Source organism: Myodes glareolus, chromosome 3, assembly GCF_982192425.1.
Source record: "Myodes glareolus chromosome 3, mMyoGla1.1, whole genome shotgun sequence".
Lineage (NCBI taxonomy): Eukaryota > Metazoa > Chordata > Mammalia > Rodentia > Cricetidae > Myodes > Myodes glareolus.
The window spans coordinates 101,989,513-102,017,481 of NC_142028.1; the positions used below are offsets into that span (position 1 = coordinate 101,989,513).

Sequence of the window (27,969 nt, forward strand, 5' to 3'; positions counted from 1 at the left end):
CAAGAAATAGCTTAGAAAACCACGCCAACCTTCCTAAAAAATGAATTGTGGATGTTTGCCTTTGTTTAGAATGTTGGCTACAAGTTGTTATGGATAATGGTCAGTAGAAAAGCTAAACAAAGGAGATTAGACACAGAGTTCTTGTTTAAAAAAGAAAAAGGGAGCCAGGTGGTGGTGGTGCACACTTTTAATCCAAGCACTTGGGAGGCAGAGGCAGGCAGATCTCTGTGAGTTTGAGGTCAGCCTGGTCTACAAGAGCTAGTTCCAGGACAGGCTCCAGAACCACAGAGAAACCCTGTCTCGAGAAACCAAAAAAAAAAAAAGAAAAGAAAGGGAAAAAAGAAAGAAAGAAAGAAAAAAAGGAAAGAAAGAAAAAAAGAAAGAAAGAAAAAGGGGGAATTGATGTGGGACAACAGTCTGTACCCTGTCACTTGTATTTTAAATAAATACTGATTAGCCAGTAGTCAGGCAGGAAGTAGAGGAAAGGCAACAAGAATTCTGGAAAAAAGTAAGTTTTAGTTTGCAGTCATTAACCAGACACAGAGGAAGCCAGACATAGAGCCAGCAAGCTATGACTGCCTCGTCAAAAAAGGTACCAAGCCATGTGGCTAACACAGACAAGTATTATGAGTTAATATAAGTTATAAGAGTTAATAAGGAGCCTGAGATACCAGGCAAATCAGTTTATAATTAATGTAGACCTCTGTGTGATTTCTTTGGGACTTAACAACTGCAGGAACCGGGAAGGAGAGAAATCTTGGTCAACAAACATCTGCTCAGTGCTTGGTGCTATGGAAAAGTTCTTGCCTTATCTGTACTTGGGGTTGATCAGGTGGGCTGGGAAAAGAAGACCCAAGAAAGGTGTCAGGTGCCAGGGTTGTGTGTGTGTATGTGTATGTATGTTTGTGTGTATGTGAAGGTTTATTTCCCTTCAAGAAATGTTTGATAAAATTTAATGTCACCTTCGAAAATCTACAGAAAACAGTTCTTCAACCAAAGTCAAAGTTAAAATTGGAGTGTGTTGTAAAGACTAGGAAAATTGAACAAAGATGGTCAGTTTTACCTCTGGTTCTGCTGAATCCCAACAAAAGCTGTGAGTTACATTTTAAACTTGTTATAAATTCTTAGTTAATATGTTGTAAAGTAGTAGATAATTGCAGCAAATTGTTATCATTAGAACCCAAAGCTGTGGGCTGTGAAGGTAGCTCAGTTAGTAAAGGACTTGCTTTGAAGACACAAAGAGGACCAGAGTTCAATCCCCAGAATCCATGAAAAAAAAATAATGTGATGTGTAGCCTCTGCTTGTAATCCCAAAGGTGAAGAAGCAGACACTGGAAGTCCCTTGGATGCTCACTGGCCAGCTAGTCTAGCCTGTCTCATAAGAGAAGAGAGGGAGAGAGAAAGGAAGAGGAGGGGGGGAGAAAAGGGGAAGGGAGGAAGGAAGGGAGAGATGATGGGAAGGAGAGAGGGAGGGAGAGGGATGGCAGCTCCTACAGTGTCCTCCTTCACATTCTACTAAGTTCTTGTGGAACTGCAGGGTCTTCTGAAGGTTGACTGGACCTTCGGAGTATCCATCCAGGCTGTGATGGAGGGAGGGATCTGAGACAGGGAAGAAGAAGGGGAAAAAGAAGGTTTGTAGCATGAGTGCTAATTGATCTTAATAATAAAAAGCTAGAGTCAGATATAGGGGTTGATGCTGAAATGTCAGAGAAGAAGAGTAGCCAGTTACTAGTTCTTACCTCTACTGAATGCTCAGAACAAAAGGGTGATCCTGCCCCAATGAATCCTCAGACTGAATGCTCTCTATACAAGATCTCAGACTGCATCTGAGTTTCTTTCTCCTCCTGTTTTATATTTTATACCCAGCCATATCTGTTAGGAATATTTTCTAACCAAGCCTCTCCGCCGATGCAAAATAATTTCAATAAAGCCAAATCAGACCAGATTAAAAGATATCCAGGTTTAATTAGACACCTCGGTTCCCAGGTGGCCCCAAGGAGAACAGGAAGTCACCAATGTGATCATCAGAGAGGAAAAAGGAAAACCATGTGCTTATTTTCTGGGGACCAGTTTAAATAGCCTGTGGGAGTAGTTTTGACCTTTCCTAGGGAGCGGTCAAGGTTTGGCAGGCAACCTTGACCATTCTTGGGGAGGGGTCAAGGTTCAAGGGGCACAGAGGAAGGGCCTCCAAAGATGGAGGCCAAGGCTGGAATTACAATATCACTCCTGTCTCTACCTCTCTAATACTGGGATTAAAGTCATGTGGTCCCAGCACTTGGGAGCTCTGTTTCTCTTTTAGACAGATTCGATCTCTTATAGCCCAGGGTGGTCTCGAACTCACAGAGATCCTTCTGCCTCTATCTCCCAAGTGCTGGGATTAAAGGTGTGTGCCATCACTACCTGGCCTCTGGAACTAACTAGTGACTTAGCTCTGTATTCTGATCTTCATGCAAGTTATTTGTTAAATTACAAACAAAATAACATGACATTTCCCTTTTTTGTCTAAAATAAGGTTATAAAATATAAGAAAAACTACATACAATAACGATATACAATATATACAGACAATAAATACATCAACAATATCCAATCCATTTGCATTTGAAAAATTCAGAGAAATACTCCATTATCTATCCTATCTTTGTGAGTTCAAAGTCTTATACCTAATTCACTTTCAATCCTAACTTGCATTACCATCCAAAAGTATCTTTTGATATCTCTTAGTCTTATACAATTTATACCTCTTTAGTGAGTTTCTTTTTTGTGTTTGATAAACAAGGAAAACTATAACTATCTAGTCTTCAACTCCCTCAGAGACCCAAGAAGGAAATGATATTAACTGAGTAAGGATGAAGTACGAGGAAGCAACTTGCAAAGAAAAATGTGATAAATGACAGAAACAGCTGGCTCCTGGTCACCAAAGGTTCTTTTGCAAATGTCTGGGTATCTATCTTTGACCTACAGGCCTATCATATCTGAAAGAGCGTTCTGTGAAGCAGGATTTTTGAAAAACTGTCCTGCCTTGTCTTGACAAGGTTTGGCAGTCACTTTCTTTTATGTCCTGCTTCTTCAACTAGGACAGTGTACTGTCAGCAGTAGAGGTAAGGGCACTTTTATACTAGGTGGCTTACTTTTGCCACTAAAAAAATAAGCTCCATGTGGAGTTTCTTTGATTTCATCTTCTCTGAAGTAGATTGGTGCTGCCAGGAGCAGACATGTCTCATATTCATAAAAAAAAAACCTATGTTATTAAAACCTCTTAAATGCCATATTCTGTAGATCTCTGAAGTGTTTAAAGATGATCTATCTAAAATATATCTCTGTTTGACCTTGAAAACATAATATGACTACAAGTTTGATAGTAGTAGGTAACTAATTACTAGCCTGCATTTCCTTATTATTTTAAACAGTTGGTAATAATAGCTTTCATTAAGTTGTTAAATGAGCTATTTAGGTACAATACCTTGAATAAGAGTAGAAATGTGTGTACAATATGTTCTAACAAAATTAGTCTCAAATTTGTATCAATATACAAAATTTGTATACAATATACAAAAGTCCAATCCAACATAAAATATTTAAAACTAGTAGTTGCTTCAATTAAAAGGTAGATTCAGTAATCTACTTTTTAATCTTATATCTATCCTTTCTTCTTTTTTCTTTTTTTCTTTTCAGAGTAGATTCAATAATCTACCCTTTTATTCTAGCATATCTATATCCCCTTTTTTCTTTTTAAAACAAGAATCCTGAATCTAATATCCTTTGTTTAGTTTTTTCCTGACCATTACCAATAACAATGTGTAACCAATTCCTGTAAACAATGACTAATATCCGTAACTCAATAAAAGACCAAAAACCACTCACCCCACCTCTTGAGAATGTGGATGTTGTGTTCCTAAATTTACTTCCTGTTGTCTGGGGGCAAATACATCTTTAGGGGATCCTGAAAAGAAAAACTTATGTTAATTGTCAAGTTCTGGGAGAGGTAACTGCATCATTTGGTTCTCCAGTCTCTGTGTAATGGGAAAGTGCAGGGTTTGTCTGAAGTCCTGGCTAGAGTAGTCTGTTAGGCTGGGATATCTCAGGTAGCCACTGCAAAATTGTTCTGAGTAGTTTGTAGTTCAAAGCCAATCTTTAGGTGGTGTTTGTCAGCTTAGGGGTGTTATCGTAGTCCTGGTTGTGGACTGTATCTTCTTTTTGAAGATTTCAAAGGTCGCTGTTAGGTGTGGTCATAGTTCACTGAAGAAAACTAATAGTTTTCTGAAATCATATACAGGAAGATAGATGAAGCCTTTTTCTAGAATTAGTTAGTACTCTATATGAGCATTAATGTTATGACAAAATGGTATGTGTATTATATATATGTATATATAAGGTATATATTATATTATATATACCTTACACACACACATATATATATCTTATAATTTTGAGATAATCTTTATACCTTAAGAAAAGATGTTAAAGAGTCTAAATAAAACCAAAGGATTATGATATTAGTCCCTTAATTTTGGTTTCTCTTCCGCCTCATATCAGGTGGCTTTTCTGACATGAGACTGAGAGTTTGGATTTTACTTTAGCAAACATGTTTATGTTTAGAGAAGGAGAGAGTCACATTCCAACTAAAAAGCCAGCTTTAATTTTTAATTGGACTAGGACTACAAAAAAGACCATTTGCATTATATATCTGTAGAAAACAGCAGAAACAAACATTTGGGAAGATTCATGAAATTTTGTTGAAATGTGATATACCAATAGGCCAATTTACTCTTTTCCTTGGGATATATTTTTAAATTTATTTATTTATTCATTTATTTATTTATTTATTTATACAGTGTCCTGCCTACAAGCCAGAAGAGGGGGAATATATCTCATTATAGGTGGTTGTGAACTCAGGACCTCTGGAAGAGCAGTCAGTGCTCTTAACCACTGAGCCATCTCTCCAGCCCTTCTTGGAATATTTTTTTTTCTGAATGATTTGTCTTTTCCTTTAGATGTCTCATTTGTTCAGTGGTCTTTGGATTCCTTAGCTGGATGCCTTTAATTCTCCCAAAAAGACAGAAACAAAACCCTCTATCAACCCTAATTTTGAAGAGTTCTTTTTGACAAGTTATATCTGATAAAATGAGAAGCATTTGTTAGTCATATAAGTTAGTTTAGATTGAATGGTCACTCTGTTTGAAGAACTATTGCCTCTTCTAATCAAGAGGCTTCTCCTGTTCAAATCTAATATGTATAATATTTGCTTTATGGTTTCTCCTGAAATTTTTGTTTTATCTTCTAATAGCTTTTCTATCACCCAGACCAGTATGGTTTTTTACAATAGGAGTTGGGTTCTTTAATTGCTCTGGGAAGGAGTTTCATCCACAGTTAGAAGAAATGTCTGAACTGAACTTGGCATGGGGATTTTGAGAGGCCCCTCAAGGAGTTTCCCAATGGCAAAGGGGAATCCTTTGATTCTTGACTGCCTTTGTTGATCTACATTCATTAGCCCAATGTTTGCCTTTGCCACACCTTCTGCATAATCCAGAAGGGAGGGGCATTCTGTTTGGATTATGCTTAGAAAAGCATTATTTCTAGGAATTCCCTGTTTACAATCCCTTTTTTTTTTTTTAATGAATGAGGCAATTTATTAACCCACCATCCTTTGTTCTAATGCTTCTTGTTGGCAGCTGCCACCTGTCTGGCAATCCTGTCCAGATCTCTCTGTCCCTGAGGTGTTAGTTTGCGGCCCCCATCTTGGTCCTTTTCCACCATTTTCAGCCCCTCCAGGGCTTGGAGAACGCGGCGGGCCACACTCTTGGAGCCTCTGCTGAAGTGGCTGGGCCTGACACCGTTTCTCTGCCGTCCTCCATAGATCTTTGTCATGGAGCCAACCCAGGCACCACCACGCAGGTACAGATACCATGCTGTAGAAGCAGCTCGTGTGTAGAACCCGTTCTCATCATAGGGGGCACGCTCTTTATGTTTGGCCAGCTTGACTGTGTCCACCCATTCGGGAACTTTCAGCTTCCCGGACTTTTTGAGGAAGGCTGCCAAGCTCTGAGGAACTCCTGCTGGTTAACGTCTTTTACAGTAACGCCAGGCATCGTGCGGCCTCCAGCTGCTAGCCAGGGGAAAGGCTACAATCCCTTCTAAAGTGACTTTGTTTGCCACAGTTGAAACACTTAACATTTTGATTTTTCTTCAAACCTCTGGAAATCACCTCTTCTATCCAAACATCATCATGGTCATGAGATTCAATAGTGATTGTCTCTCAGATCCATTCCTCCAAGAGTGCTGATCTTGCTTTTAAAGGCCCAATTATCCTTTTGCATTGAGAATCAGCATTTTCAAAAGCCAGAGATTCAGGAATTATTTGTCTCACTTCTGAATTTGGTATTATTCTATTTACTGCTGAAGTCAGTCTTTGTAAGAAATCAGTGTCGGTTTCTTTTGGGCTGTGTATGCAAATGACTCAATTTTCTTTCTTACTTCTTCAGTTTTATCCCAAGCATTCAAAGCTACATGGCATAAAGTCAGGGTATGACCATTATATAAAAATTGCCTTTCTATATTAATATAATCTCCTTCTCCAAGAAGTTGATCTTGGAAGATTTCCATACTCTACTCCATTGTTCAATGATCTTCACCTTTTCTTTCTACCAGGTCCTCTATTGTAATTGTAGACCAAGCTCCTAGACTGCTGTAACCAAGTCTCTCCAGTCTTGAGACATAATTCTAAGTTGACCATGAGTTTAACATCTGCTTCACAAATGGTGAATGTATGTCATATGAGACTATAGCTTCCTCGAATCTCCTTAAATCTAACATTGCCACAGTAGTCCAATCAGCTTTTATAGAGCCTTGGGGATATCTACCATTTGACAATTCCTATGAGGTTACTGGATACATTATGTTGGTGTTTGAAAACTTTAAGCTGATCCTCTTTAACCTTATAAAGGAATGCTGAAATTAGTTCTCCTTTAAATTCCTCTGTCTGGGTTTGAGTATATTTATGATCTGTTTTATTAAGTATTTTCTAAGGCCTGTATCTTGACACTCAAATCAAACAAATTTTCAGAGATAAACCAAGAATTACCAGATGATAATTAACATTATATCACTCCTGGTAAAGTTGTTTTATCCTTTCATTAAATTGTTCCATTTTTAAATAATGCATTACATAATTATACAGAGACCTAACTTTCTCTATTGTAATTGTGTTTCCTATTTTTTAACGTGGGAAAAAACTCTTTTTTAACTAATTTTTCCCTTTAATAATTCCCAATTTTCTCACCAAATCTGCTGACAATGATGATGAAGATGTGAGGCTGACTGCTATTGCATAGAACAATAGAAGGCTGACTGGATTTCAAGACAGCTACTTAGTTTGGCAGCAGCCCAAGAAGGGGGTTCATAGAAAGCCCACCAGGAGAGAAGAAAGGAAAACCTAACTGGTAGGGCAGTGACACCTGCTACATGTAGCTCCAGCCTATGCTGGTAGCTGCAAAGCAACAGGCAAACAGCTTTTCCATGAATTTGTACCCCAAAAGTAGGGCAACAAATGTAATGCAAATTGTAATTGGTCTTAATAAAAACTCGGAGTCAGCTATTGGGGGGTGAAAGCTGAAGGATCAGAGAAGTAGAGCTGTCAGCCACTAGAGTTCTTACACCTACCAACGCTCAGATCAAAGAAGTCCTCAAACTGAAACCTCATACTGCATTCATCTCTATGAATCCTCAGACGTCTCTGAGTTCCTGTCTCTTTCTGCTTTATATTTCTCTTTTCACCCAGCCATTTCACTCCTGCCTCCACTCCCTAGTGTTGGGATTAAAGGCATGTGATCCCAAGCGCTGGGATCACCTTTGTGTGAGCTGTTTCTCTTTTAATCTTGTGTAGCCCAGGGTGGCCTGGAACTCACAGAGATTTGTCTGCCTCTGTCTCCCAGATGCTGGCATTAAAGGCGTGTGTCACCACTATGTGGCCTCTGTGGCTAGCTAGTGGTTTAGCTCTACACTCCAATCTTCAGGCAAGCTTTATTTGTCACATCACAAATAAAATGTCACTACACACTTGTTAGGGACTTTTGCTTAATTTTAAATTATGCTTAATTGGGAAGATACACTTCTAAACTAGATATTTGAATGGGAAGACACACCTTTAATCCAGACCATTTGAGGCGGAATGACCCATCTCTAATCTGGGGCACACTTTCCAGTGGAGGCCTCTATAAGGACATGAAAGAGGGAAGTTTTTGCTCTTTGCTGGCTTGTTCTTGCCTTGTCAGCAAGTCAGTTCTTTCACTGACATTATAGCCTACTTCTTCTTCTTTGGGATTCCATCCGTGTACTGAAAATCAGCTGAGACATCCAGCCTCTTGAACTGAACAACTACCAGATTCTTTGACCTTCCATTCATAGGCAGCCATTGTTGGATTAGCTGGACCACAGCCGAAAGTAATTCTAACAAATCCCCTTTATATATACATATACATATATATGTATACATATATAGGATTATATATCATATTCATTCTATATCTTCTATTACTCTAGAGTACCCTGATTAATACAAATATTTTTTATTATCTGTTGACTGGCACCTGTGCTAATTAAAACCTTTGCACTGTGAATAATATCAGAGTGAACAGATGCACATACACAAAAAAAAGAAATGAGCAAAATACATCCAAAAATCCTCAAAGAAAATGAGAATTAAATATAATAAATTCACATGTCCCAAATGTTGAAGCAGCACTCCACTTTATTAAAACAAAACAACGTACTACTAGACATGAAAAAACGATTGAGGTGCCGATATAACAGTGGGTGGCGAATACCAAGAATAACTTTGAGGAACTAGGAAAAATTGGCTCAAATCATGTGAAAGCACAAAAGACTCCAGTAGGTAAGGATATTCCATTAAAAACACTGCCAGAACATTGAAACCAAAGAAATGTTATTGGCATGAAAGCAGACATGAACCAAGAAACACAAGTAAATTCATATCAATATGTCTTCAGCCAACTGATTCTTAATAAGAAATGTTAAAATATAGAATGAACGAAGGACTGCTTCATCACTAACTGCTGGTGGGAGAACTGGATGTAGGAGATTGAACTAGAACTTTATCTCACTTTTTTAAAAAGTGGGCAGGAGATTTTAAGGTTTAATTAAACTTCATTTATTTATTTATTTATTTATTTATTTATTTATTTATTATGTATACAATATTCTGCCTGCATGGAGTGGGCAGGAGATTTTAAGGTTTAATTAAACTTCATTTATTTATTTATTTATTTATTTATTATGTATACAATATTCTGCCTGCATGTATGCCCAAAGGCCAGAAGAGGGCACCAGACCTCATTACAGATGGTTGTGAGCCACCATGTGGTTGCTGGGAATTGAACTCAGGACCTTTGGAAGAGCAGGCAGTGCTCTTAACCTCTGAGCCATCTCTCCAGCCCCTAAACTTCATTTTAAAGTACTAGAGTAAGACACAAAAGAAACACTGAGGATGTTGGCACAAACAGATTTCCTGGATAAGACTTCAAAAGGAGAGAAAATAAACAAGAGTTGACAACTGGAACTACAGCCACAAGTTCTGTTCACCAAAGCAAAGAGGGAAGCCACCTACAGAATGAAGCAGTCTGTACCATCTATTTACCCAACAGGGGTTCAGACAGTATAAAGAACTCAACTTAAGAAAACAAGTATTTCAAATGATGTGAAATTCTGATTAACTCTTACCAAAGAAGAAATGCAAATTGCCAATCACTTTATGAAAAAAAAACATACTCATTTATTCATCAGTCAAGTTAAGAACATAATAAGATTCCATCTTACCTTAGTTAGAATGTATATTATAAAGAAATGTCAGTGAAGATCTGGAGACAAAGGTGCCTTCATAAATGGAACTTAATACAGCCAGTATGGAATACAATATAGAGGCTCCTCCAAACATGGAAATAGAGCTACTAAATCTTCCTCCTCTGAATCAAAATGAGACATCTCCCCAACTGTTGCTGTTATCTATTCCTGCTTCCAGTAGTTTGTAGAAGTTTCCTCTAGTTCTTTTTTTAAGATAGCAATTGTAATGACTCGACCTTGTTTGTGACAGTTTGGTCTTCACAAATATCAGGATCAAATATCAGAAAAACAACCAAGATAATTTTGCTTCTTGTTATTTTCAAAGAAAAAGATATTTGTGCCCAGATTGAATTTATACTAATATTAATTTCAACTACATAATATTCAGATAGTTATCAAAATACATCATCTGTTAATTTATTTTGCTCTTACTCTGGATACAACTCAGACATCATGACCTTCCATACACCAAATTACCACCAACTATGAGAAATCCTGTCAATTGTCTTCCTTTAAATTCTGATTAACTCTTCCAAAATTGAGACAATTAAACACTTTTGAATTTTTGTGTGTATGTGTGCATGTGATACACATGTGTGGTGCATGCAAAAGTATGCACAAATGCATGCAGGCTACAGGAGACATTCAAGGGCTCTGTTTTATTATCCATCACTTTATCCCTTGAGACAGGGTCTCTCATCGAACTTGGATCTGGGCTGGTAGCCAGTAAACACTGGTGACACACATCTCAACCCACAACAACATGAGGGTTACAGGTACAAACAGCCATGTCTTGGTTTTTATATGAGGACCGGGAATTTGGTCTCAGGTTCTCATGGTGACACAGCAGGTGCTAATACTCACCAAACCGTCTCCCCAGGTAGAATTTTCAAATTTAGAAAAAATAATCTCCTTTCCTTTGAGAGAAATGGGGTCTTAACCTGGATCTCTACTAGCTTGTAAATAAGCCAGATTTGACTTTCTAGCCAAGAGACACAATCTCTCATGCAACACCCCAAGGAAGTTCACAGCTATTATCTGACCTCTCATTGACTTCCTGCTTACATAACATTTGCTGGGGCTCTTGGCACTTACTGGGGCACTGGAGATGTTTTACATGATTTGATTAATGTGAACTCAGAGAAAGAATTGTCAAATAATTAAATCTGAAGAAGAGAAACAGTGAAGACGGAGACGACAAAGAAGCATGGGAAGGAGGAGGAAGGCAGAGGAGAGGACACATAAGAGGAGTTTTTCCAGAGTGTTTTGTCCTGAGTCCATCGAAAATAGACTGACCTGCGCTACTGTTCTGCTATGCTGACCTCTCCTCTGCATAAAGTCCAGGCTCTGAGGGAGCCCATGTTCATGAGCGGCGCAAACCAAAACAGCAATAGTGAATCATCATTATCAGCCCCAGTTCCTAGTTCCGGAAGACTCCTCCTAAAGAGCACAATAACCACAGGGCTGCAGTTATATTCACAAATAGGTCACAGCTGAGAGTGAAAAGAGATTGGGTTTGAGCAAAGACATCTGGACACTAACACACTGCGATTTTCTACAGCAACTTCAAGAGACAGTGATTTATCACAAGGCTTCTGAATCTAGAGCTTCAGATCTCTCACCACCAAGGTTTCTGACAGATATATGTTCTGTCGGGAGACAAATCTCTCAGAGGACTGCTACTTATTACTCACCAAGCATTATAGGGGTAGAGCCTTAACCCACACCCCAGTTTCCAGCCCCAGGGATGATGTAATGAGGTCATTTGTGCTTTTACATATTGCAACACAGGATACGAATCTGGTAATCCGGAGACTCATGGCTTGTAGCCTTTGGGTACATCCTATAGAACATAAATAAATCTTCAAGGGTATAAAATATGATAAAATGTTCTTCTTTACTGTTAAGAATGTAAACACAGTGTTTCTGGGAAGATGAGTCTAAAGATTTAAAAATGATGCCACCCTTTCTAGTTTCCAAGGTAAACATACTATTTAATAATCTTTTTAAGAGTTATTTTGTTTTATGCTTTGGGTTGTTTTGCCTACATGTATGTATATATGTACACCACATGTGTTTTTAGTGCCTGAGGAGATCAGAAGAAGTCACTGAACTCCCTGGAAGTGGAATTACAGGTGGTTATGAACCACTGTGTGGGTGCTGGAAACTGAACCTAGGTCCTCTGCAAGAGTAGCACTCTTACATCCTGGGCTATCTCTCCAGTCCCTTAAAAATCTTTTAGTCAAATTTTCTAGAACAAATTCTCAGAAAGGTAGAATATATGAATCCATATCCATGCATGAAACTCATTCCCAATGGTTCCTTTCAAGATCTCAAGGAGGGTGGATAATGGGTTCTCATGACCACACCTGAATTGTAGGGTGCTGATGTGAAACTGTGGTTCATGGAGAATTTTTTTTTTTAAAGAAATTTCCCCTAAGCAACCTCAGATTGAAGCCCTACTACAATACCTAGAGCTGTTCACAAAGGAGAGAAAAACGTGTAGGTAAAAAGATGCATCACACATCTGTGTCTTTGCTCTGATGGAGCGTCAGCTCTCGCTGCATCTTTTACAGCACTTGGGATAGTTGGCTTTACTCCCCCATTTTCTCTCTGGACATGACCCAGGTTCTTCTTGCTCCTCAGTGTTACATCCAGAACCCTTCCTGTTCTCTCAAACACACCAGCCACTCCGTTCTGTAAGCCAGGCAACTCACTTTAGCTCTCGATCTCAGTCTCTCTGTGAACCTCTTCCTGTCCCATCCTCAGGTCTCAGCAGATGACACCCCTTGCTCTTCCTCTGCCTCAAAGGTCTCTCCTCTGAGCACTTTCTCCCCTACACTGTGTCACTTGTATTCTTACACCCCAGACCACCATGACATACAATTACAAGTATCAAGGCCTCTATTCCATTCATCTTACCTTCTGACTTCCTACGCTGGCTCACTCCCTTTTCCCTACCACGACATATAGTCTGTGACTATGTCACCTTTTCACGATCTTCCAGCCAATCAGTGTCATCATTCCTTGTCTTACACAGTTGAAATGCATATATATATATATATATATATATATATATATATATATATATATATTTCTTTCAAGACAGGGTCTTTCTATGTAACTCTGTTCTGGTACCCAATATGTAGACCAGGCTGGCCTCAACTCACAAAATTTCTTCTACCTCTGCTTCAAGTGCTGGGATGGAAGGTGTAAACACCTACTAAAAATGTTTATACTTTTATACTTGTCAAAATTCACATCCCAGTTAAATGAAGTCTCTTTCTAGTTTCCTCTTGAACTCACTGGACTGAGTGAACTTACATGACCCTCCCTTAACTCCTCCTATACCTGCAAATTAAACTCTGCTTTGTTATTCCTTTTACAGGAAAACAACAACAAAAACACAAAACAAAACCCTCGGCACTCTCAAAATTGATACCTTAATTTTTAAGTTGTGTTTATTTTAATTGTATGAGTGCTTTATCTTTGTGTATATCTGTGCGCCATGTGCACGCCTGATACCTGTGGAAGCCAGAAGAGGACATCGGAACTCCCGAGATTGGAGTTACAGATAGTTTTGAACCACCATGCAGGTGCATACTGGGAACTGAATCTGGGTCCTCTGGTAGAGCAGCCAGTGCTCTTAACTGCTGAGTCATCTCTTCAACCCCAAAGACACATTTTTTTATGAATAAAATTAAATAATGCCTCAAAGTTGCTTTGACATAATCTAGCAGGCAGAAAGCGGGCGAGAAAATGAATGCACAAGATTAGCCACAGGCTAAATTTGCTTGAATCTGAGTAATGAGTAAATGCTTTTCATTTTACTTACTTGCTAAATTCTTATACACGTGAAATACAGTTATTTTAAATCATCTATAATTACTGTACCAGCTTTCCTTTTTCATTACTAAGCCCTCTATGATTAGACTTTTATCTTCAACACTGATGAAAGTGTTCATTATAGCCATAATGACTTCTTAACACTAAATTCAGTGACAAATTCATCATCCACATCTTTTCTTGTCACCAACGCTGAAACTCCAGTGTTGCACTTTGATGCCCCCACCAAGTTTTTGTTCAAGAGGATTCTAAGGTACACGCTACAGTCTCATCCTTCTACCTCGCCTGGCCTGTCGTTCCTTTCTTTGCTCAACAGTCCTCCCTGCTAGATCAGCCCCAGATCTTACTCTCCTCTCTGCAATTCACTCTTTGGTGATATCCTTCAGTCTGCTGCCACATTACAGCAGCAAATGCCTTCCTTATGTGAACCGCGCAGATTTCTGTTTCCAGCCCATGGTCCAGAATTCAAGGCTTGCATATCTGCTGCCTACTCGACATTTCCGTGTGGATATTAATAGAGCATCTGTCTTAGTCAGTGTTCTATTGTTGTGAAGAGACAGCATGACAATGGCAACTCTTATAAAGGAAAGTCTTTAATTGGGACTGGATTACAGTTCAGAGATTGAGTCCGTTGTCATCATGGCACACAGGCATACATGGTGAAGAGATGTAAGATGAACATATAATAAATATAATATATTATATTTATTATATTTATATTATAATATAAATATATTTTATTATATTTATATTATTATATATTATATTATATAATATATATAATATAATATAAAAGTCAAGTTTGTGTCACTATACGAGCAACGAACACTGATGGACAACAAAATCAAAATTACATTAGTATTTATAGTTACTTAGAAGCAACAAAATCTACTTATAAATCTAGTAAAAACGTGCGTGTAGACTTTTAGGATAACTAGTTAAACAACACCAAGCAAAGAAGATGGAAAGAACTGGAGAGCAGTACCATGTTCATAAATGGAAAGACTTAGCATATTAAGATACCAAGATAGAAATAGATACGGTTGTTCTATGGACATAAGGTTATATGGACATTAAAGGAAATGAAACCCAAACAAAAACATTGAGCTGGGCAGGGTGGCACACACCTTTAATATCAGTACTTGGGAGGAAGAGGAAGGCAGATCTCTGTGAGTTCGAGGTCAGTTGGTCTACATAGTGAGTTCCAGGCTTAGCAGGGTTGTAACAGAGAGAAACCCTGTCTTAAGCCCCGACACCACCTCCCCCTCAAAATCAATCTTGATAGAATTGAAGAGATGGCTCGGTGATTAAGAGCACTTGCTGCTCTTGCTAAGGACCAGGCTTTGATTCCCAGCATCCATATGGTGACTCACAACCACCTGTAATTCCAGTTCCAGGAACCCTAATGCCCACTCTGTAGGCACAAGACAAACAGATGGTACACACACATAATGCAGGCAAAGCATTAAATACACATACAATAAAATAATTAAATCTTAAAATATTGAAAAATAAAAGTTAAGTAGCATGGCTTTGTCTACCTAATACCACTTTGCTACTGAAGGACAGATGGTGGTGGTGTAAGAAAGATTGGCACATATGTGAGTGGAAGAGGACCACGAGCCCAGAAATAGACCTACATGTAAATAATCTCAGTATTGACATTGAGTACAAAATTTTAAGAAGGCAAGATAGTTTTTCAGCAAATGGTGCTAACAAAATTTGCTATCCATAGACAGAAAAAAAATGAGCATGGATTCAAGTCTTATACTTTATATATTAATTCGGTTCAAATGAATCATGGTTTTAATGTGGAAAACTGTGTCCCAGTTAGAGTTCCTATTGTTGTGAAGAGACACCATGACCACAGCAACTCTTATAAAGGAAAACATCTAATTGAGGTGGCAGTTTACAGTTTCAGAGGTTTAGTCCATTATCATCACAGCAGGGAGCATGGCGGCATGCAGGCAGACATGGTGCTGGAGATGCTGCTGAGAACTCTATAGCTTGCATAAGCAACAGGAAGTGATCTGTCTCATTGGGCTTGGCTTGAGTATATATGAAACTGCTAAGCCCGCCTCCACAGTGTCACACTTCCTTCAACAAAACCACTCCTACTCCAACAAGGCCACACCTTCTAATAGTACCACTCCCTTTGGGGGCCATTTTTTTTAAACCACCGCAAACTGTCAACTGGATAATGTGTGCTATATTGATAAATAGTTATATGTTGTTTGAGAAACTGGCAATGGAGACAGGGTTAACATCTCTGCTCCTGATTCCGGACCTAAGTATGCTTGCTTAGTTGGGACTGGGATCCCTCTCTTGTTCTGTGATAAGGAGGGAGGAACATAACAAACATAAAAGACATCATGTCAACAGCAAAGATTTAAAGAAAGAGTTTTCTATTGCATGGCAACAAGCTAAGATTATAAAGAGCTGTCCTACTTGCTCTTTCTATAACCAAACACTGCTACCTGCAGGGATTAACCCAAAGGGTACTCAAGGGAAAGAAATCTGGCAGATGGATGTGTTTTACTTTGCAGAAATTGGAAAACTAAAATATGTACACCACACCATTGACACTTATTCAGGTCTTCAGTGGGCAACTGCTTTAAGCTCAGAAAAGGCTGATTCATTTATTAGAAGTTATGGCCATCATGGGTATACCTGCACAAATAAAGAAAGATAATGGTCCAGCATATATCTCTAAGAAAATGAAACAAGTTTTTTTGCTTATTATAATATGAAGCATATTACAGGTGTACCACACAATACTACAGGTCAGGAAGTTATAAAAAGATCAAATCGAACTATAAAGAATATGTTAAACAAACAGAAAGGGGTGGAAAATACCCCCAGAAACAGATTACATAATGTTTTATTAAGCTTGAATTTTTTGAAAACACTAATGAGAAAGGGACAACAGCAGCAGAGAGACACTGGATAACAGAAAAGTCTTCTGAATTAAATCAGCCGGTTTATTTCAAGGACCTCACAATGGAAGCCAGGAGATGTGCTACATTGGGAAAGGGATTTTGCTCTTGTTTCACAGGAGAAGAAAAACTATGGATATCAAAATTAATAAAGATTCAGTTTAAAAAGGAGAAACCTCTTGTAAAAGGAAAAGTATAGCTCATCCACAATGGTGACAACCATACAGATGATAAGGAAACCTCATAAGGGTTGGGGCAGGGTTTTGTTCTTGCCTTTGCAGGAAAATACTTATCTTCAAAAATTCAAGAGACCCTGTATGTTTGAATGCTAACAGATAGAAAAACAACTATCCACTAAGGATCATTGAGAAAAAGGAATACGATTTATGAAATCAGGTAACTGATACACATACATTTATACACACACACATATATAAATATATAGAGCTGGCTTTGGAGTTGGACACTGGCTCTGTCCCTCTCTAAATCTAAGCCTGTTGTTAAAATAAAAATCCAGAATTTCTGTCTCATGCTAGGAGCCATGATATGGGACAGAAAGAAAAAAGAATTTAGAAAAAATTTTACTTTTCTTCATACCTATTTTTGTCTCTATCATATCTTTCATTGAATATATATGTCTGTATATGTCTATATAAATAATGTTTAAGTTTTCCACAAGGAACAATGAATTTTCCTGCAGTAATCTTTGAAGTTTCCAAGAAGAAGATGGGGCCCCACAACAACAACTCCACCTGGTTGATATGACATCATGATGCTGATAGCAGCACTACTATAAGACCTGTTTTGGATACCAGTTGCTCAAGATGGTTCCAGCTTGGTTAGCTGAAATGGTGCCCCCCCCCTTTTTTTAACAATGTTCTGGCGAGACCTCCACCAAATACTCAGAGACTATTTGCAATTATACCAGACAGCAATCTTGGAGCTTAATCATCATTTTACTTTCACAGGATCCCATAGAAAGAACAACGCCCCCATGACAGCTGGAAGTAATTCTAGAAGACAACATCCCCTCTCTCAACAAAGTTTGTCCTCAGGGTTAGGGACATCATGTAGGAGTTGGTTATAATTGGTATAGGATTGGGGGTTGAGGGGGGAATTTTGTAGGCTTAGGGATCTCTTTGGAAAGAAAAGAGAAAAATGGATGGGATAATAGATTAGTGTGAGCTTACTCACACTAGTAATAATAGTGAGTAATAGAATGAATACTTGAGGTCATGGTCCTCATTTGTTGCACAGTTGTTTATTGTATAATATTCTAATATGAAGTCTTAGTCTTTAAGTTATATAGGTATGGACTGGAGAGATGGCTCAGCAGTTAGGAGCTCTTCCAGCAGTCCTGAGTTCAATTCCCAGCAACCACATGGTGGCTCACAACCACCTATAATGAGATATGGTGCCCTCTTCTGGCCTACAGGAAGAATACTGTATAAATAAATAAATAAATAAATAAATCTTTACAAAAAGTTATATAGGTATTAAACATTATAGATCAATAGTCATCTATGTTTGTCATACTTATAGTTAGACTAATCAGGTTCTTTAGATACACAGAGATTGTATTCTGCATAGATAGGCAATCTTCAACCACTTCAAAGAGATGTAGAATATGGCATTTAAATAACTTAGGGTTCTGTTAAAGTGAGACACAATTGCTCCTGGCATCACCAATCTATTCCTGAGAGAATGTTGAGCGCTTAAGACACTCTACTTGGAGCTTGTTTTCTTCTTAGCAAAATTGGCCTTTGGGTAAGGAACTGCCTATGCCTAAACCACTGACAAGGCACACGGTATCCAGAAATGGATAAGCAGGACACAAGGAAAAAGACTGTCAAATCTTGCCAAGACAGGGTAAGATGGTTTTGAAAAATTTCCTGCCTCTGAAAATGATCTGTCTGTTACTCTAGGCCTTAGCCAAAGTTGGTTGCTTCAATGTTACAAATGAGACTTTGGGTGATTGCCCAGGTAGACAGTTGTTTCTGTCATTTGTTACACATTTTGGAAGTTGCTTAATTGCACTTCCTGCTTACTCAAGTAATATTATTTCCCTCTCGGATCTTCAGTGGGGTTGAAGACTAGATAGTTGTAGTTACTTTCCTCTCATGACTTTACCAAGTTATTTATTATACAAGACTTAAACTCTTTAGGATGGGATAATTACTGAATATATTTGTTCTTATTGTATATAATTTTGTATTAGGCTTAGGACTCTTTTATTTAAGCAAAAGTGGAGGTGCTGTAGGAAATTCTACAGCCAATAGTCTTTAAGTTAACTGCCCACTGGGGCATGGCCTCTTATACTATTTATGCCAATGTAAAGCACGCGTCCGGCCTCTTTTCTGGCTGTGGGATTCAGTTGTTGTTCTCCACTCCAGCAGAGGATATTGATTTGTGAGCCTACCCCTAAATAAATAACCATCTATGATTCTCAATTCTGAGCTAGTGTGGGATTTCATTTAAGCATCCATCTTCACAGCCCAGGAATACAGCATTGTGTCCTTGAGAATTGCTAGAAAGCAAATCATTTCCAACAGCAGACACTGCTGTCTGTCCCATGGCATATGGTGGGAGAGAGAAGCCAGAAGTTCAGCCATGGGAGGCTCATCCATACTAGGTGACTGCCTTTACTTCCCCAGTCAGTTCCCACAGGATGTTGTGAGCACCTAATTTGATGACATCATCTCTATCTGCGGTTATTTATTCTTTTACATGGAAACCTCACCTAATGGAACATTGCTCTGCTCAGGGTCTCCCTCTCTTGGGAACTACAGATGGTTTCCTTAAAGAAGCTTCCTCGGTTAGGCAGCAAGAAGCCTAAGAGAAACATACATGGATCTCCCTCGGAAGTGGAAATAGACAAGATCTCCTGAGAAAATTGGGAATATGGGGATGGTAGGAGAAGAAGGAAGGGTGGAAGGGAGGAAGAGGGGAGAAGGGGAGTGGAGCAGAGAACTTGAGGAAAAGGGATGGTTGGAATGGGGAAAGGACAAGAGGGAGAGCAAGGAAAGAGATATCTTGATTGATGGAGCCATTATGGGACTAGCAAGAAACCTGGCACTAGAGAAAATCCCAGGAATTCATAAGGATGAGCCCAGCTAAGACTCTAAGCAGTTGTGGAGAGGACACCTGAACTGGCCTTGCCCTGTAGTCAGATTGCTGAATATCTTAAATGTCACCATAGAACCTTCATCCAGCAACTGTTGGAAGCAAAGGCAGAGACCTGCAGTGGAGTACTGGGCTGAGCTCCCAAAGGCCAATGGAAGAGAAGGAGGAGCAATAATATGAGCAAAGGGGTCAAGACCACTGAAACAGATTATCTGAGCTAATGGGAGCTCACCAACTCCTGTCTGATAACAGGGGAACCAGCATAAGGCCAAATTAAGCCCTCTGAATGTGGGTGACAGTTATATGACCGGGGCAGCCTGTGGGGCCACTGGTAGTGAGACCAAGATCTATCCTTACTGTTTGCACTGGCATTTTGGAACCCATTCTCTTTGGAGGGATACCTTGATCAGCCTAGATATAGTGGAGAGGGTCTTGGTCCTGCCTCAAAACAATTAGCTAGACTTAGTTGACTTCCTATGGGAAGCCTTACCCTCTCTGAAGAGAGGATGGGAGGGGAAGGAGGGAAAGTGAAGGGAGCAAGAGGAGGGGAGGGAGTGGGAACTTGGATTGGTATGTAAACTGTTAAAAGATAGTTCTTTAAAAGTAAATTAATTAATTAATTTAAAAAGGGCTTCCCCATTTGCTCACTTATTTCTTTTTTCTTCATCATTTTAAATTTGATTCTTTAAAAATTTGTTTAATCCTTGAGAATTCCATGCATTTATATAATGAAATATGAACATGTATATCACTAGTTTCTCCTTTCAGCTCCCCCACATACACCTAACATGGCTTCTCCCAACTTCATGTCTTTTTTTTTTATTAATAGCCCATTAATCCAACCAGTGCTGCCCACATGTGCATGGGTATGGGACTTTCCCCTGGTATATCTATTCTTTTGTTTCTATCTGCAAGCTCTGGAATTGAGGTCATCACCATCTTACTGTAATTTACTCTTTTACCTGAAGTCTCACCCTAGGGGGGCACTCTATGTGGAATTCTCATTATCAGAAAACTGTAGCTGCTTCCCCAGACTATTTCTGAAGAATACTTTGAGTGCCTAATTTGACATTTTGTATTCTTGTGCTCTCCATCTCTCTTGTTATGTTTGTTTTTTTTTACTTTGATATAGGCACATATATAATAAACTCACACCTTCTAAACTGAAATATGACAATCATAGACAATTCCTCAGACTGTATAGAGCAAAATTTTAATTAAAATAACAAGAAACATGTTTAAGATCTAGGACTAAGCAAAGAGTTCCTATATTTGACACCAAAAATAATCCATAAAAAGAGAACTTGATACATTTAACATTATCAAAAATTTCAAATGTTTGTATGTGATAGACTTTCATCAAGTAGATGAAGAGACAAGCTGTAGAATGGGAGAAAATAGTTTCCAAACCCCATATTTGACTAAGTACCAAAATCTAGACTAGACAAAGAACTCTCAAGTTACAACAGTGAAGACACACAAAATCTAGCTATGACATGGACAAAACATAAAGAGATATTTCCTTGAAGAATATGTGCAGCTCATCAGCCATCTCCATCAATATCACTAGCCTTTGGGGGCCTCAACAAAACCCATGAATTAAATGATGAGATGCCACTACACATCTATCACAATGGCAAAAAAAAAATACAAAGACCATGATGACACATTCAAAGCCGGTACATTGTTGGAAAATATTACTATACTATTAGTTGGAATGGAAAATGGTACAGATTCTCAAAAACCATTTTGATAGTCACTGAAGAAACTAAAAACAAAACTATTATACTACCCAGCAATTGAAGCCCATAGAAAAAAAGGTATACTCCACACAAAGTTGTACATGAGTGTTGCCAGAGCTGGAGGCCAGTCAGATGACCTCATGGAACCATACCCCATGATGTTTTTACTCTGCAATGAAAAGGAACAGAAGTATTGGCTCACTCAACAGCCTGAATGAATCTCCAGAGCACTATCTTGAATGAAAAGTCAATCTAGAAAGATCATGTATTGTATGATTCTATTAAAATATTACTGAAATTATGTAATTTTAGACATGTAGGCTTATATTAGTTACAGCTGTGGGGAATTTAAAAGACTGGAAGACAGTGGATATGACTATGAAGGAATAACTCAGGGGATCCTTCCGGTAAGCAGAATGTTCTGTGGCCTCATGATTGTGTCAACACTAATATCCTGGCTATGGTGTTGTAGTGTTGTTGTTTTAAGAAGTCACCATTGTTGAAAACAGGATAAAAGCTATCCAGAAAGATCATTTCTTAGAACCATATATAAAATGGTCCCAGAAACATGACCAGAGCAACGAGGGGATGAAGAAAGAAGAGTCACACAGTCACATGGACAGAAAAGCGACAATCAGGCGGACCATGCTCGCCAGGCTGGGACAGCACCAACTATACAAAAGTCCAGAGCCTCGGCATGTTTTATTATACACAGCACAGGGAGGAAAAATTAGATTAATTAATTTTTTAAAAAATCTTATCTTCTCAGGAAGACATTAACCAGCCCTTTGTGATTTCAAGTTTATTTTAATGTTTAATTAACATTAACCAGTGATTTACATATAATCCTAAGATAGCCGTCAGCCAGCTTTTCATGGTGGTACTGGTGGGGAGCCTAGTCCTGACTGATTGTGTAAGGGGAGAAATTATGGACTATATGGCACGTTGTGTGCAGGTATGCTCAGAGGCCAAGAGAAAGTGCCAGATATCTGACCCTGGAGTTGCAGCAGTTGTGAGCCACCTGATGTGGCTGGCATCTATATTCAGATCTTCCAGAAGAACAGGAAGAACACATAACCACTGAGCCATTTTTCTAGTCCCAAATATTCCCTTTTGATTTTTATATTTTGTTTTCTTGTTCAGATGAGAACTGGTATGCCCCAGATTGACCTGGAACTCGCTCTGTTGGGAAAGATGACCTCGAACTCCTGATGGCCTGCTTCCTCCTCCTGGGTGCTGAGGTTATGAGCATGTGACAACATACTTACTGTCTACAGTGCTGGAGATGGAACCCACAGCTTTGTGTCTGTTCAGCAAGCGCTCTGCCAACCAAACTATGTCCCAAAACTCAAGTGTTATAGCTTCAGTGTAAACTGTGCTTTACTTACAAAAATCTGGCATCACCTGGATTTTCCATGAAAGCCTCTGTAGCGTTTTGCTTCTGTTAATGTCCATGAGGCCTCAAATGAACATGGCCAGTTTACAACCAGCAATTAAATTATTTTTTTTGGCTTGTAGGTAGGTAATGGGGCCATGTAACTAAAATAAATACCAAGCCTACACAAAGGACAGACTTTTTGATGGAATAATATTCCTCACCATCATTTATAGGAACATAAACATTCTCTCTCCCGTTGCAACCTTGTCTAGATCTGTATGGAGAACTCAATTCTCATCACTTGATTTATTATATCACAGTCTTTTCACTGAGATAGTAGAAATCTGTGCCACTGGAGTCTCTACAATATGCCTGTTTAAACAAGACCTGAACAATGGCCACATCAGTTGATGACGTGGATGGAGGACATCTCACAAGAGTCCATTTCTGTACAATTGGCCACAAACTTTTAATTATGGTTGAGAGAAAAAGAATCATTCTTCTCAGGGATGATTCTCCTAAATGATTATTCAATACTAAGTGGTCAGCCCTAAAAACATAAACATTTGAGCAACACTAAATAAACTCAGCAGGTTGTACTTATATTTTAAACACACATTTACATATATAAGAATATATAACAATAATAACCAAAGGGAAAACGAGGACATGGGCGAGAAAGAGTTGTAGGGATGGGAGGAAGGGGAGAAGTAATGCAAAGACATTAAACATATATGAAATTAAATTTAAAAAAGCTCAGTTTTTGTTTTTTTTTGCTGCCTCCAAGTAACACATTAACCATCAATGACAGACACCACCTTAGGATAAAAAAGTAAGCATGATCAGTACACCACTCAACCCTTATCAGAGAAGCTTCTTTTTGCTGTAGATGGTGATTAACACAGACCCACAATTGAGCAGCATGCAGAGAATAAAATAATTCAGAATACTCAGCTCTAAATGAGATGTTCCTCCCCTAAATGAGGCTCAGGAAGCTGTATAGAAGAGGGATCAGAAAGAACGGAAGAGGCAAAGGTGGTAGATGACTTCAAGGAAATAGACACACAACAGGGCTGATGTACATATGAACTTACACCTGTTGTGATAGCATGCCCAAGGTCTGTCCAAGATTAAGCCAAACAAAATTCCATCATTTAGGAGGGATGATCGGCATTAAGTACCCCTATAGCTTAAGAACTATTGGTTTTTGATTGCTGCTGGAAAAGGGAAAGTAAATTTTCTTTGTGGTATGACACCTGATATATTGGTCACACCCCAGGGCAGGACTCATACTTAGGAGTAGTTGACCAACAGAAACTGAACTGGGACTGTGTTGCAGGGGACAGCCGCTTGTTTGTCCTGGCCACCCAGAAACGAAATAATCACACAGAAACTGTATTAATTAAATCACTGCTTGGCCCATTAGTTCTAGCTTCTTATTGGCTAACTCTTACACCTTAATTTAACCCATTTCTATTAATCTGTATAGCGCCACGTGGCAGTGGCTTACCAGCAAAGATTCGGCACATCTACCTCCAGCCTTGGATCCAGCCATGGATCCATGGTGTCTCTCTCACTCTACCCTTTTTCTTCCCAGCATACAGCCTAGCTTTCCCTGCCTAGCTCTGTTCTGTCCTGCCATAGATCAAAGCAGTTCTTTATTAACCAATGAAAGCAACATGTAGACAGAAGGACCTCCTACACCAGGACTGAACTGAGGGGGTAGAGGGAAAGAGAGATGTAAGAGGGGCCTGCTTGTTGAGGTTTCTGTCCTGCCCAGTGCCCCACAACCATCAAGCCCCAAAGAATATCACACACAGGACTCCATAAGATTATAAACTGATTGACCCATTAGCTCAGGCTTCTTGTTAACTCTCATAGCTTATAGTAACCCATTATTCTGATCTATGTTAGCCATGTGGCTCAGTACCTTTTCCAGCTGTCAGCTCACATGTTGCTTCTTCGGTGATCTGGGCAGGAATGGTGGAGAGAGCTTCCAGCTTCCCAGAATTCTCCCGTTCTCTTTGCTCCACCTCTACTTCCTGTTTGGTTTTCCGGCCTATACTTCCTGCCTGGTCAATCAGCATTTACTTAAAATATGATTGACAGAATACAGAAACTTCTCTGGCACCAGAGAGATAAAAAGATAGAGAGATGGGGCAAAGAGACAGTGACAGAGGGAGATAGACACACAGAGAGAAGTTAAGTGGGAAGGAAGGTGGGGCGGGTTCTGGGAAGAGTTGGAAGAAGATAATGAATATGCTCAAAATACACTGTAGAACAAGTGATCATATAGGGGAAACAGAAAGGGAGTTGCCTTAGGAAGTGGAAAAATGAGGTAACTACAGAAGAAGGCGAGAAGAGGGTAAAAAATAATAATGATGATGTCTAAAAAAAAAAGCCACAGGAAGTATCTAAAAAAACCCAAAACCTAAAAACAAGCCCATAACACACATAATTCAGTATAGAAATATATAGTTCCAATGAACTTTTCTCATCTGGTCTGACAGTGCCCATCCCAAGAGCCAAAGACCACCTAAAAAATCCCTAATATCAGACATGAGAATCCATCTTTTGAGTTGTTGGCCAGAGCTATCCAAAGACTCCCCAAACATATAGCCTATTGCTATTGCCCTTGGTTGTCCCTAGAGGTAGATAGTAATTCACTATTGATGAAGACACTGTACACATCAGAGACAGGACCTAGGTATTCCCAGAACTGGAACTCCCTGAGCTGCTTCCTCCCTGTGATTGATACCAGAAGGCACTATGCAAGCTTCTGAAGGAGGGAAGCAATCAACAATCCTACTCAGACATGATGCCTCAGAATCACATCAATGACCATCATGGCACAATAACCTGAAGGGTGTAGTAGTGGCACACATACCTAGGTGGTAACCAATAGCTCTCTAATTGAACTTAAGAACTGCTCAGTAAGAAGTAGACCATGCCTGGTACTGGAAAGTAACTAACTACTCAGTGCAAGTGAAGTCATGGTTATTGAAGAAGAATTTACAAGCAGTAACTACTCAACAAGCATACTATCTAACAATACATAAACATTTGTCATTATATCCACAGGTAAGTGTAGTCTTAACTCCAAATCAAGGAAAGAGATGGAGACCATTACAGAAAACCGTAACCAAATAAAATGCAGAGTTGTGGAGACCAGTCCCCATGAGTACACCTATAAAACACTCCCTTATTTAAGGTAATGTCAGAAGCTACAACCATAAATCCTTACCAATACGACTGCTCACAAATGAACTGAACAATGACAACACCAGTGGACATGCCAAAGTAGACAAGGAAAAGTCCATGAGGTCTCAAACTCTACACAAAGAACTACAGGAAGCTGAATAAAGTCAGAAGGTGGAGAGGTGGGCTTCACTGGGAAGAGCATGCCAATTGGCTATTCACTGTCAGTCCTCAAAACACACATACAAATAACATTGTATGGACTGAACAAGTTATATTCAGGAATACATGCATATACATATACTTATGCCATAACGATTAACAAAAAAAAAAGATGTCATGAGTTTGAAGGTGAGCACAGAAGAGTATATGATAGGTTTGAAGGGAGGAAAGGGAAGAGGAAAATATTGTAGTTATATTATAATCTCAAAAATTAAAAAATATATTGCATAAAGTTCTCAAAGGACTAATAAAAGCATTATTCTTTAAAAAATTATTACTGAGCATTAGTGTTGTGTGACAGACTTTTCCCAGGGCTATACAATAAACACACACACACACACACACACACACACACACACACACAAAACTGTATTCACTCAGAAAGGCAGCTTATGATACCAAAGATGTAATAATTGCACCAATGTCCTCAAGATCAAGACTCCTTCTAGATTTTGTTCTTCCAAACATGTGTCCTTTTGTTTACCTCCTGTTTACCAGGGGGCTCATGGACTTCTTTCCCCTCCTGGAGATGTTTAGAGTTGAAGAGAATGTTGTAATGTGGAGGAACACACTATACAACTAGAGACTACGCAATCTCATGAATCAGATAACTCTCTTGTTTTCGTGATAGACAGTGACTCATGTACAGGGCCCATGGCTCCTGGGGCGAGAGCAATGGGGAAAGGTGCAGAGAGGAGTCCAGAGAGCCCTGGGGAGGTGGCAGTAGTGAGTACAGCTGGAAGGACTTTCCTTGCCTGGTGGTTCCGTTCAGGGCTCTTCGCCTCTTCCCTATCCAGTTACCCATCTAGGGTCAGTTTTTAAATTCCATGTCTCATATTATCATCAAGAATATTCTAGATGCAAAATTGGGGCTGAGATATATTCATTCTCTCTCTGACTTACATGTTTCAGAATAACAATCATAACATCCAAACATTACCATTCTGAAGCAAGCCTACACACGCCTTCCTTACCTGTGATACCTTGCAATAGCACTTGAAACATAGTTGAAAGGGTTTTTCCAGCATCTTGGCAGTTTGGAGCCAAGGGGTACCAGAAAGTCACACCACACAACAAATGTCACGCATGAAATTTACTGAAGAAAGACACAGAATGACAGCTGCCACTGAGACAGAAGAGAAATGGCAATGGGGTGGGCAGAGGGGCGGGCTTTTACAGGGTCTTTGGAACGTGAGCCGGGAACTACTGGAAAAGTACAATGTGGCCCGAAGTAATACTTTGGCATTTATGCTGAGTCAGAGGTGCAAGGATTCCCAAGTCTCCAGATCAGGGGCAGGCCAGGGACAAGCCTGTTTCCCTATACTAACACCTTCTAAAATGGCGTATGATAGGAATCTAAGACAGCAGGCAGCAACCAACACCTGAGAAACAGGCAGCACCCAAACCCACCATCCTTTCTTTCAGTCACTGTACTTGGGGAGAAAGCAGCAGAATCCTGTCTGAGGATATTTGTGCTTTAGTGAGTTAATCTTCAGCATAGCTTTTCTATCATGCGTGCAGTTTGCCATTTTAATTATTTTCCCATATGCATTTGTATCACTTACATTTTTATGTCTTGGCGCCTGAGAGATGACTCGGCAGTTAAGAGCGGCCTGCTCCTCCGGGCGTCTTGGTTAGATTCCCAGCAACCACACGGCAACTGAAAACT

General features: G+C 39.2%; 1 long non-coding RNA gene and 1 pseudogene across 1 annotated transcript; both read right to left on the reverse strand.

Annotated features, from left to right (window-relative positions):
- Window positions 1-169: 169 nt before the first annotated feature.
- Window positions 170-27,969, reverse strand: LOC146895083 (uncharacterized). The gene is made up of 3 exons (XR_015000824.2): window positions 27,866-27,969; window positions 3,865-3,943; window positions 170-1,599 (listed from the first exon to the last, which is right to left on the reverse strand). It is a non-coding gene; the product is annotated as an uncharacterized LOC146895083 (long non-coding RNA).
- On the reverse strand, window positions 5,628-6,095 carry LOC148122760 (small ribosomal subunit protein eS19 pseudogene; annotated as a pseudogene).